The following is a 13,726-nucleotide window of genomic DNA, read 5'->3' as shown; positions in this document are numbered from 1 at the left end:
AGATTATTACTCACTACTCACACAATTAGAAGACAGCAACCATTCATTTCCATTTTGATCATCTTCATTTTTTCTAGGATATTTATAGCTTGTAAAATAGGATAACCTGATTAAATTTAGTCCCTTGAATCACAAGGAATTCTAGATTATTTCCTTTTTAATTCTGGGAGAACTTAAGCCATCTGTTGCCTTGAAGCAGAGAGATTTAGTAATCAGGCACAGCAGTAAGAAGGTATTTGTCTAGGGATGCTATTAATTAACAAACTTGGAAAGCATTCTGCATTTCTTACCTTAAAGTCAAAGCACCCCTAACAAACAAGTACATTGGACACTTAGATGAGAAAATCTGTCTTGGGTCAGATGCTCTTTATGTTCTGCTTTGGGTAGTGCAGAAGAAAATGTGAATAGAAGGTGTTAGATCCATTACCGTGAATAGAAAAGGCACTAAATGACAAAAATTGTTGATTCTGAGATCCCAGAGAAGTGTGCATTTAGAAAACCCCAATATTTCTAAATAAGTATTATGATATTTTCATATAATCCTTTTTCACTTAAAAGTAACTCTCCTGGTGTTCCTTCTAATTAACTACTAAATTTAAATTGGAAAATTTGTGCAAAAAATTTTGAGGGAATTAGAGAACATATTTTGTTCCTTTTTAAATCAACTTTATTTAGGTATAATTACCGTACAATAAAATGCACTCATCTTAAGTACATACATTAATGAGTTTTGATAAATATATATACCCATAAAATCACCACCACTGCTCAAGACTTAGGATGTTTCCCTCATCCCTTAAGATAGATTTTTTTTTTTTTTTTTTTTGCCCCTTCCTGGTCAATTCTGTGCTATCCCCAGTCTCAGAGAATCACTGATCTGCTTTCTGTCACCATAGATTAAATTTGCCTTTTCTAGAATTTCATATTAGTGTAATCGTATAGTGTTTACTCTTCTGTATATGACTTCTTTCACTTAGAATGAGCGGTTTTTTGGGTTTGTTTTTCCATGTTTACTGAGGTATAATTGACAAATAAAAAACTGCGTATGTTTAAGGTGTACACCTTGATGTTTTGATACATGTCTACATTGTGAAATAGTCAGCACAGTCAAGCTATTTAACATACCTATCACCTCACAAAGTTGCCGTTTTCCCTCCCCTCCTTCTTTTCTCCCTCCCCCCTTCCCTTCCTTCCTTCCTTTCTGTGAGAATACTTAAGATCTTCCCTCTAGGCAAATTTCAAGTATTCATTACAGTATTGTTAACTATATTCACCTTGCTGCATGTTAGATCTCGAGACCTTATTCATTTTCCATAACTGAAACTTTGTACCTTTTGACCAACATCACCCATTTCCTCCTCCCCCAGCCCCTGACAGCCACCATTCTACTCTTTGCTTCTGTGAGCTCAACTATTCAGATTCCACATAAGTGTGATTATGCAGTATTTGTCTTTCTGTGTCTGGCTTGTTTCACTTAGGCAAAAGTCCTCCAGGTTCATCCGTGTTGTTGCAAATGGCAGAATTTTCTTCTTTTTAAAAGCAGAATAATATTCCACTGTATATATATGTTTTATATACCACATTTTCTTTATCCATTCATCCATCAACACTTACGTTGTTTCCATATTTTTGAATAGCATGAACAATGCTGCAAAGAACATAGGAGTGCAGGTATCTCTTTGAGATCCTGATTTCTTTTCTTTGGATTTATACCCAGAAGTGGGATTGCTGGATCACAGAGTAGTTCTATTTTTAATATTTTGAGGAACCTTCACACTATCTTCAAAAATGGTCGTACCAATTTACATTCCTACCAGTAGGGTACAAGGGTTCTGTTCCATTTTCTCCACATCCTTGCCAGTACTTATTCCTTGCTTTTTTTGATAATAGCCATCCTAAGAGGTGTGAGGTGATATCTTATTGTGATTTAGATTTGGATTTCCCTGATGATTAGTGACGTTGAGCACTTTTTCATGTAACTGTTGGCCATTTCTATATCTTCTCTGGAGAAGTGTCTATACTCAGATCCTTTTCCCATTTTTCAGTCAGGTTTTTTTTTTTTGCTATTGAGCTGTCTGAGTTTTTGTATATATTTTGGATACTAACCTCTTATCAGATAGATGGTTTGCAAATACCTTCTCCCATTCCGTAGGTTGCCTTTTCATTTTGTTGAGTTTCTGTCCTCAAATGCCTCCAGGGTACATAAGTAAATCAAGAATATCCAGTCTAGACTTTGACATCAAGTAGACTAGCATTTGAGTCCCAGCTCTTCCATTTACTACCTTTTTACTTTTGCAAGTTATTTAACCATTCTAAAGCATTGCTTTCTTAACTCAGAATTAATGATAGTACTTTATGGATATATTATTATTGCTAGGATTGAATGAGTTAATGTATATAAAGTGCTTTTACAATAATGACTGCCATATAGATGTTTCCCACAAATGTTAGTCCTTCTCTTCTGTCCCCCTAAGAATTGACTTTATTCTTTAATAAACTTCTATACATCCCATCCTTCCCCAGTCCAAACTATCCTGTATACTACAACCATAGCAATCTCCTAAAAATAGCTTTTGGATCCTGCTGTGCCCTGCCACACAGTGTCCAATGGTGTTCTATTATCTACTGGGTAAAGTTCAAACTTCTTAGCTCAAAATTCAAGGTCCTCCACAATCTGACCCCAGCTGTTTCCTCCCTACCACTCTACGTGAACATTTCACTCGAGCTCAATTAGTAGACCCCAGGGGCTTGTTGTTTAAGGATAGGGAGGTTTGGTATTGCAGGGGTGGATGGTGGTGTGCTGATGGAAGTGCTGATAGCATTTCAGAGAGGGGAGGGCAGGATTGAGAAAAAATGTCCTCTTTTTCTCTCTGCTCCGCTCTCCCAGTAAAATATCCTTTTATGAAGTACGTCCAGGTTATCTCAGCTAGGGAGTGTTACTTTAAAAGACCAGGTACTGAGCACCAACTCTGTGTGTAAGATATTACCATAGAAATGAGGACCAAAGTGACCTGAGAGTTCGTCACAAACAGGAGACACACATGAAAACAATTTTTACAAATTGTAATATGATGTGGTACTCCCCTTCTGTGTGTGCGTGTGTGTGTGTGTGTGTGTACCCTTTTGTGTGTCTTCTATGGAAACACAGAGGGAGATGTGGCAAATGGATGTAGGTAATCATTCACTAAGAAGGTAACATTTGAGTGTGAACTTGAGTTATGTAAAATTTCAAGGTGAATAAGAGCACTGAGTAATGGTAAGACAGGGAGGACATTTGAGACAGAGGTAACAGAAGATGCAGAAGGATAGAGGATGTGAAAGGGTTCCGTGTGTCCAGGGAATCACAGAGTCTAATGAGGTTTCAGTATAGAATTGGGGTGAGGAGGGAATGGAAAATAATGAGAAATGAGGCTCTGAAGGTATATTAGAGCCAGTTTATGGATTATATTATAGTAATAATTGCAATTATAATTTATTGAACACCTGCTGTGTGTTAAATGCTGTATATACATTGCCTTTTCCAAAGATTTCTATCAACCATATGAGATATAAGGAATATTATTATCCCCATTTTATAGTTGAGGAAACTGAGGCAGAAAATAAGTAGTTGCCCAAGATCACCAACTGGAAAGGGCAGAGCTAAGACTCAAACCTAGGTCTGAATGACCACAGAGTCCATGAACATGAATGAATGAGGCAGTGACGTTAGCAACATGGATATAGAGCAGGGGGAGTTGCATCCTTTGAGGCATCCTATGAGGTAGAAAGATAGTGTTGATGTGGCTTGGTAATTGGCTTGATGTAGAGGGATAAAGTAGAGTGAGGCATAGAGGATTCTAAGGTTTCCACCTGGGGAGATGTAGTTTTGGGGACATGGTAAGCCCATTTGCATTAGGAGGGAGAGGAGTGGTGGGAAGCATTCATGAATTTGCATTTGGATGTTTCATAAACTTCAGGATCTTCCAGGGGATTGAAGCTGGTCACTAGAGATTTATGTACACATGGAGAGATCTGGACTGGATATACAGATCTGGAACCATCAGTATATTGGCAATAATAGGAGTTTAGTGTAAAAGTAAAAGAGCGGAGCACCAAGGATAGAATGCTCCTTCCTTTGAAAATTGTTTACATTTTCCTTGCTAAATAGTATAAGCCTCCTAGTGTTATATAGAGTTTTGTTTCGTTTTGTTTTAAATCTGTCTGATGTCTGTGGATTATCAGCTACTTGAGGACCGAGACTGTTCTGATTAATTTCTGCACGCATTTAGCAGAGAGCCTTGTGCATAGTGTGAATTCATTATATTGGATTGCCTTGGAGCATGGGATGGTTAGAGATAGGACTCTGAGAAACCATAAATGAGGGGCTTTGGGTGAGAGCTGTGCATCGGGAGCAATGGAATCGAGGAGAAAGTGTCTACTGCCCCAGTCTTACCAAGGATTGGGCTACTTCCCTCATTTAAAGGTGGAAATATAGTCATTTCCCAAAGTATTAATTTTGTGTTTTGTTAAGTAAATATTCTCAGACTTGATGTTTGATAGAATTTAATGGAGGCAGAGAGAAGTCTTCATTTTGAGCTTTCACATTGTGAAGAAAACTTCCGTAAAGTTTTGACAAACTGAATAAATGACAAACTGAGTTTTTTTTTTTAATTGAAGTATAGTTGACTTACAATATTGTGTTAGTTTCAGGTGTACAGCAAAGTAATTCGGATATATATATATATATATATATATATATATATATATATATTCTTTTTCTTGATTCTTTTCCATTATAGGTTATTACAAGATATTGAACAAACTGAGTTTTTATTTGTTTTAAAATTTAGGAATAATATTTCAACTATGCCTCACAATGCAGCTGTTTAAATGAACTATTCACTGGTTATTCTGGGATTTGAGAAGACTCAGGGCACCAAATAAAAGCCGACTATTGTTATTTCATTGTTGCTAAAAGACAAAATCAATACTTGATTACTCTGAATTAGTACATGCAGCCATGCAAATCTTTAACCTCAGATTAACTAAATGTAGGACCATGACCCAACCTACAACAGTAACATTTAGAAATAGAGAATTAACTGATGCAGAGCCCATTTGTAAAGCGTGCAGTTGCACTGATGCCGAAGCTATTAATAGTTTTCTATCATTCTGTCTGAAGTAGTGGCAGAATTATGGCAAGCAGAACGTTAACTAATTGGCATTTCCGTGCTCCTTCCCCTTCTCCCTATCCCTACTACCCATTTTATTTTTTTAAGATATTTTTTGGTGTGGACCAATTTTAAAGTCTTTATTGAGTTTGTTACAATACTGCTTCTGTTTTATGTTTTGGTTTTTTGGCCGCGAGGCATGTGGGATCTTAGCTCCCCCACCAGGGATGGAACCCGCACCCCGTGCGTTGGAAGGTGAAGTCTTAACTACTGGACCGCCAGGGTAGTCCCCCCTACTACCCATTTTATAACACAGCTCGTAAATGAGATCTTCCTACCCCCAGTGGTATTTTGCATCATAGTAAAGGTTGTTTCCTTTCTTAATATCCCAGATAGTTTTACAAATTGCCATTTCTCATGTCCTAAAATATTCATTAAATCATTCAAACTTTAACAATTGTGTATTGAGTACCTGCTATGTGTCAGGTACTATAGTAGTACACTAGGCATTGGAGCTGTCGTGGTGAGCAAAACTGACAAGGAACCTGACTGTACATTGTGTAATGAGACAGAAAGGTAATAGACAAACAAATGCATAAGTAAATGAGGTAATTTCAGATTAGTGTCATGTAGACAATAGAACAAGATAACGGGATAGAATGATTTGGTAGTGGTGGTATTGCAGAGCTGGGAAACATCAACTAAGATTGTTGTCAGAGAAGGCCCCCCCCCCCCCCCCCCCCGCCAGGAGGTGACATTTGGGCTGAAACCTGAGTAGGGGGAAGGACTCGGCCAGGCAAAGATATAGAAGATAGAGGAGAAGAGGGTCCCAGACGGGAGGAAGAGCAGGTGCACAGACTCCAGGCTGGGAATGAGTTGGCAGGTCTAAATAACCTAGAGAAGGTCAGTGTGGACAGAGCTAGTGATGGGGTGGGGGGGCGGTGAGTATATGAGGTGACGTTGGAGAAGCAGGTGGAGTCTGGGTCACTTGGGGCCTCAAGGGCTATGCAGCTTGGGTTTGATTCCAAGGACAGCGGGGAGTCCACACTGGGTTTACCAGTCCGGCTTCTGAGATTTGCTCTTGGGCCGCCTTGTGTCCCCTCATCCTGCTTCTTTCTATAGTGAATGATACCTGTTTTTCAGTGTCCCAGAGGAATGCTCGGATCTCCGGTATTCTAGAACCATCCATTCTATGCTGTCACTGCCCCTCCCCAATTTCACCTCCTCCTGCCCCGGCTCAGAGTGGGAACCCCTCATTGTTCTCAACAGAGGGGCACAGCCGGAACTGGGGGACCAGGTCAGAAAAAGAACTCCCCCACCTCCGAGATGGAAGGTAACATGAATCTTCCTGGAGTAGGTCAGTGCCACTTCTTGCAGCCGAACCTCAAGACAGAGGAGTGAAGGTGCAGCTGCGGGTGGGGGGGAGTGTCTGACACCAGACAGGGCAGTGTCTCCAGAAGGGTGTCCATCTCAGAGGGAGCTCATGGCAGAGACCCTGCAGCCAGGATCAGTCATTTCAGCATGTGCTTTGTGAGGAGACAGCAGGAGGATGGAAGCTTTGGGTGTCTAATAAGGAATTTTGAAAAAGGTGTTAGAGACTGAGATTTCTCTACATGTCCAAGGCACAGAGACTACATGTGGTGGCTTTGAGTCCTTAGAAAAGCTGTCTCTATAGTGCAGTAAGGATTTTTTTTTTTGGTTCCACCAGAGTGGGGATAATATTGCCTACTGAATTCTCCAAGCCCCTTTCTCAGATTCTATGCCCACCAAACTGCCTTCTTATTGTTAAAAGTAACTTTTCTATTTGTACTATGCTCACAAATATTGCCATATATGCAATCTAGTTTAGTCATCAAACCAATCCTATAAGGTAGGGTTTATTATATGTCAAAGATTATGAAATTAAAGCTCATAGAAAGTGCCCCCAAGAAAATATCAATCTTTACATAAAATGTAGGGAAATGAACAAAAAATGTGGTGAATATCTTGGAAATAGAGCCAAGAGGATTTTTTTTTATGGATTAGATGTGGAAGATGAATAATATAGCTGTTTTGTCATTGTTACAGACAGAGAAATTGAATTAGTTAGGGTTAGTCTATAGTTCTTACTAGAAAGCAGCTATTAATTCGTCCAACACATTGTTGTGTTTAGGTTTCCGACAACTAAAATAAAAACTTTTAGGAAGGCTTTTCTCTTTTTTTTTCCTTTCTAGTTATTTCATCCTTGGGGTAGCTCTAGATTAAGTCATCCAATTGTAAGTATTCTGTTTGCTTATAAGTACTCTGTTTACTAATGTAAAACTTTCTTTTTTAATGTGAGGAAATTGGTTGTTTCCCTTAGTGGGTTGATATGGTTGAGGATGGAGGGAGTTGGATCTTTGAAGAAGCTCTTACTAATGAAGAGCAGACTTCAGCTCTTCAGTGACAAATTGGATCCAAGGAGGTTCGGAATTTTGTGAAGGACATTTGACAATATCTTAAATGAAGGATGGAGTTAGAGATAGATCTTAGTTTTCCTAGGCTTTTGTAATCAGTGATGTGCTACATGTAAATCACTTCCCTTTCGGAGTTGTTGGTCTTACGGAAAAGCTTTGGAAGTAACTGGGAAAGAGCAATTGAACTCAGATTTACAGACCTCCTACAATGTGCCAGGAACTGTTGCAAGATTTTTCTAAATATTATCCCATCCACTTTCCACAAAAACACTGGGAGGAAATATAAAGCCCTCTTAACAGATGAAAGGTTGCCACTCACCCTTAAAGAGTTTAAGTAACTTGCTCAAGGGACAAAGCTGGTAAGTGTCAGATTCCTGATTCAAACCACAGCCTACCTTCTCTTTACACTACAGCCCTTGTGATGACATGAATGAACTGCCTTATTTAAAATTGCTGGTTTATTTGTATTTTTTAAAAAATATTTATTTATTTATTTATTTTTGGCTGTGTTGGGTCTTCGTTTCTGTGCGAGGGCTCTCTCTAGTTGCGGCAAGCGGGGGCCACTCTTCATCGCGGTGCGCGGGCCTCTCACTATCGCGGCCTCTCTTATTGCAGAGCACAGGCTCCAGACGCGCAGGCTCAGTAATTGTGGTTCACGGGCCTAGTTGCTCCACGGCATGTGGGATCTTCCCAGACCAGGGCTCGAACCCGCGTCCCCTGCATTGGCAGGCAGATTCTCAACCACTGCGCCACCAGGGAAACCCCTATTTGTATTTTTAAATGTGCATCATAACTAAGCTTCTGACTGTAAGTAAGTCTTAATTTTACATTAAGCAAGCAAGATTGACCTCCCTAACTCTGGAAATTAGATGGTTGAATTATGGAAAGATACTTTATGGAACCACTCTATATGATACTTCATTTTGCTGTCAAGTTTAGGAGAGCAATCCCTCTTAATATCACAGTTTTGGGCTATGTGATTAGCTTTTTCTTGGGATTGTCAAAAATATCTAAAGGGTTGTAATGAAAATAGAGCCCTAAAAATGTGAACAATTACACCATGGGCCAAAGAGAACTCCAAACACTAGCCAGCATGGGAACCAAGGCACCTGATTATGTACTGAGGTATCATTAAGACCTGAAGTGTTAGCTCCAAATGAGAACAAAATGGGACTAGAAATGTTCACAGCTTTCATGATGAATTTATAATATTGAAACCAAATTAACTTGGGGTACCATTTTACAATACCTATGTCAAAAAGAAAATTACTAGAGCTGGGAGAATCTAAGAAAAACCAATAAGAACTAAAATGGAGGGCTTCCCTGGTGGTGCAGTGGTTAAGAATCCGCCTGCCAATGCAGGGGACACGGGTTCGAGCCCTGGTCTGGGAAGATCCCACATGCCGCGGAGCAAATAAGCCCTTGCGCCACAACTACTAAGCCTGCGCTCTAGAACCCGCGAGCCACAACTACTGAAGTTGTGGGTAGACACAACTACCCGCACGCCTAGAGCCCGTGCTCTGCAACAAGAGAAACCACGGCAATGAGAAGCCCACGCATCGCAATGAAGAGTAGCCCCCGCTAGCCACAACTGGAGAAAGCCCGCATGCAGCAACAAAGACCCAATGCATGTGGTGTGATGAATTGGGAGATTGGGATTGACATGTATACACTGATGTGTATAAAATGGATGACTAATAAGAAAATAAATAAATAAATAAACATTAAAAAAAAAATAAAAAATTAAAATAAAATATGACACACACACGCACACACACACAAGACCCAATGCAGCCAAAAAATAAAGAAAATAAATAAATTAAAAAAAACTAAAATGGAAAATCTTTATATTTGGATTTTTAAAAATTAAGAGTATATAAATTCAACACACACACACTTACCTTTTGCATTATAGTTTAAAAAATTTTTGATTACAAAGGAAAATATATGTGCAATGTCAAGTCTGCTACCTCAACGAGAATAATTTATTGAGAGTCAAAATGTGGGATTTAAAAATCATTTCAGATTAGAATTATTTTCATCATGACATTTGTTAGTTTGTTTCTTATACTTCAGCAGAAATTTCCTCACTGTTTTGGCTTAAGTTTCCATCTCCAGGACATAATCTTGCAAGATCAGCTGTCACCCTTATCTCTTGGTGACTGGGTACTGAAATGGGACATTATGAACTTGATCTGACAACTTAATAAGATGTAATAAGACCTGAAATAGGGGCAGTGCCCTCTCAACTGAGAAGATCTAGATAGGTACAGAATCTTTTCAAGGGTATGTCTAACTAAATTCCCTTTAAGGCTTCTCTTTAAAGCATTAAATGTCTTTTCCTGTTTCAAACTAGAATGTGATCAGTTGGAATATTGGCGAGGAACAGGTCATTAGCAAAAACTCCAATGAAGACAGTTGGCTTTGGGTTTGATTTTCCTGTTTTTGCGGTTAGCTTAGCACCAGATGGTGCCCTCGTGAGTTCTGTATAAATAATACAATCATAGGGTTGAGTGATTCTCTACCAGTCACAGACTCAAGCAGAAAATAGCACTTGTCTTTCCACACAAGCCCGTGTAGATTCTCTTATTGCAGAATTGTTCTTATGCAGCTCTAACCCTCAAGTTGTTGTTATGGTTGATGGTTTTTTTTTTTTTCCTATTTCTTTATTGGGCAAGCAAGCAGCCAAATCCTCACTGTGACCCAGAGGGAAGGGCTACTGATTTGAGGCTCTTTAGCTGATACATCCATCCGTTGCAGAGAGGAGGAGAGGCAAAGAAGCAAAAATCTCTGCATTTCCTCTATTGTTCCTGAAAAGGAAGAGTGGCCCCAATACTCCCTTGACAGTTGGTGCACATTAGGGGGTGAACTGGCTTTGCTTACAGAAGCCCCGTGGCAACCCCCTTACAGGCTTTCAAGGTCCAGCTCAAGTGCCAACTCCAGCCCATGATGCTCAGTGATCTTTCCTCTTTCTCTGGGTTCATATGACAGTTACAGTTTGTTCCTCAAGATCTAGCTCTTCATTAGGTACTCTTTGGTATACTTTCCCCGCACCTCTCCCTTTGGATATGTCTTATCTCACCTGCAGGATTCTAAGTTGCTCAAATCTATTTTCTTACAACCTGAGCTACGTAGCACAGAATTGGGCATTTAATAACTGTTGTTGAATTGATGACACATATGTGGGTCACAGCTCCCACGCACTGGAGCACAGTTTTAATGGTCAGTACCCCACTCAATGAGCAGAGTTCATCCATTGTGACACAAAGGATTCTAGTTAATTAAGAGTGATAGAGAAAAAATGAAAAACCTCCCCTACTTTTCCCCTTTTACTTTACTGTCCTGAAGATCTGGCCCATATAGTAACAAACCACAGAAAAGGTGATGTAGCACACTGGGGGAAATAGGCAAAATCACTAAGAACCTTTCTTCTTTTGAAAGCTGCCTGTATTTTTACTTTGGAAGCACAAATAACCATACAATGTGTCCAACATTCACAGAGACCTGCAATAAAATTGACCCACTCAAGTGTTTTCCTGAGCTTGGGGCTCCATTTCCAAGTCTTTGTTACTTCCTATGTATTAGATGTTTTGGGTGACCTCAAAAAGGTGCTTAGGAATTCAGATCAGACTATTTAAACCAGTAATTTATTAATTATATGCCTAAATAACTTATTTCACATATTTCCCAAAATATTTTATGGTCTGCAGCAGAGTTCTCAAAGTGTGTCCTATGGAATATTAGTATTTCATGAGATATGAATAGATGCTTCCTGAAAGAATAACTGCTTGCTTGGTTGCTAGGAGAAATGTGACATACTCTGCCTCTTGGAGCATCACATAGCATATTAAAGGCTCCAAAGAGTCTTGCAGCAAAAAGATCTGTTTAATTTGTTTAACTTGGCATTTAGCAAACATATTTGATCTTAGGAAGAGAAATAACATTTAGTGAGTATTCTGTGTCAGGTATATATTAGCTTATCGAATTTTCACAATAAGACTCTAAATTAGGTATTACTATCTATATTTAAAGATAGGGAACTGAGGTTCCGCTGTATTAAATGATTTGTTCCAGATCAAACAGGGACAGAGTCTTGTGTAGTGGGTTCTCATGTTTGACTCTGCCACCAATTAGCTATGTACGACCGTTTTGGACAGATCAGTCAATCTTGCCTTAATTTCCTTATGTATGAGTCACATCAAAATAATAATGTTGGTTTAAAGATGAAAGGAATTGAATTTATATTACCATATTTTGACAAAAAAGTGCCACACAAGTAGCATTTGTACTTTACAAAAATAGGAGGAGGAGGAGGAAGAAGAGGGCAACAACTAGTCCTAGGAAACATGTTCACTCATAACATACAATGCTAAGTGCTAGACTTTTAAGAACACACACACACACACACACACACAAATAGTTGCAGCTGCCCTGAATGTTTACCAGAGCACATATATTTTCATTTTGTAAATGCTGTAAATTTTTGGTATAGATTCTCAGATTCGCGGATTGATCAAATCGGGTAGTGCAGCATTAAAGCACCCAGTGGTTCTGTTTTGAAATGTTAAGGCTAGAAATACATTATGACTAGATATTGGAACTTTGATCCTTAACTGCAACTTTCTTTGCTTCTATGACTTTAAGCCTCACTCTACCAATTCTACCGTATGGTACCTGATTCTTAGGACTCTATTGTCTCTCTTAATTTGTCAAGTTCACCATATGAGGTAAACTCATTTCTGCTCAGCCCCTTGCAAGCTTAATTTTGAGTGATTTGGAAGTAGATACATTTTCCCCCTAAATTTCGAGAGCCTTTAAAAATGTGTTCTACCTGTAAATTCTACAGATAAATAAATAACACAATGTATAATATAACACATAATTCCAGTTCTCTCCAAACTTACTCCACATACTGACCTGAATGTGGTGATGGGTTTATGACAAAGAGGAAGAAGACTGCTAATTAGATGTCTACCTTGCCAAATTGGAAACTGATTTCCTTGTTACCTAAGTTGAACTGAATCCCGTTTCCAATCTAGAAGTAATTACCAAGGCAGTGCACAACTGAACTGAGGCAGACTGAATTTTGCATTCTGTATCCCTAAACTATCATTAGGTGGTATCATAAATATTGATATATAGTATAATACTTCACCAAGTTTATTAAAAGAATAATTTAAAAGTCCATGGTGGTTTTATCATCCGGGGTTCTACCATTCTCAAAAGTGTGGTGTTTCCGTGGTTTTCCTAGATTTTGTATTTATGAGTTGTTTATGGCTCTGACATTACTTTATGCCAGAATTCATTAACCTTTAAAAAGTTTCTGATATGATTAGGCACTATTGTCACCTCTGGTTTCTAGACACACAGAATGCATCCTAAAAAGAGGAGATGGAACTGATAGCATTCAGATTCACCGAAAGCTGCTTTCTTTGGCCACTTGGTCTCTGAGGTGCAGTGCCAGATGTACTGGAGAGGGCAGAACTGCCTTTGATGTGATGACATTCCAGGTCCTTTGTTAGAGCCTCAAATTACAAGCTTCATTCTCTGATAACTGTGATTTCTTGAAAGGTGTGCATCCGTATCTTTACTGTAAATAATAGAAGAGAAATAATGCCACTGTTTATAGAATGGTTTCAATATATAAAAAAGGGTAATTGCCATGGAATCTGTACATAGCCTAAACGAGCTTATACTCCGATAAAAGCATTTCTCTAAAGGCAACCGCATGGGTAGGGTAGATTAATGCTACCGTCTGCGTTCTGCTCAGTAGAGCTTATGGGACTGAATGGGATGGACAATAAAAAACAAACAGACAGACATAAAAACAAAAACCTCTTTCGCTCTTTTCTAAACCCTTTGGTCTTTATGCAGCTCAAAAGATGAAGCAAGTATCAGAAGTACTTCTTAACACTCATTAAATACTGAGCCTTCTGCTGCTAAGCAGTGACTTAGGAAGGACTGAGGTTGAAGTAAGATCTATGCTAATATTGATTCTGGCCTGAAATAAATGTTTATGTCCTTGAAGTAATTTGCTGGTGGTTGTTTATTCATTATTTTCTTTATATATTAAATAGAAAGTCCTTTGGTCTCCTTCGAGTTCTGGATGGGCTAATTAGCCATTTTGTAAACCAATATAGT

This window comes from Balaenoptera physalus, assembly GCF_965194825.1.
Source record: "Balaenoptera physalus genome assembly, chromosome: X".
Taxonomy (NCBI): domain Eukaryota; kingdom Metazoa; phylum Chordata; class Mammalia; order Artiodactyla; family Balaenopteridae; genus Balaenoptera; species Balaenoptera physalus.
The sequence above is the reverse complement of the archived record's forward strand: the minus strand, read 5'-3'. Positions refer to the sequence as shown.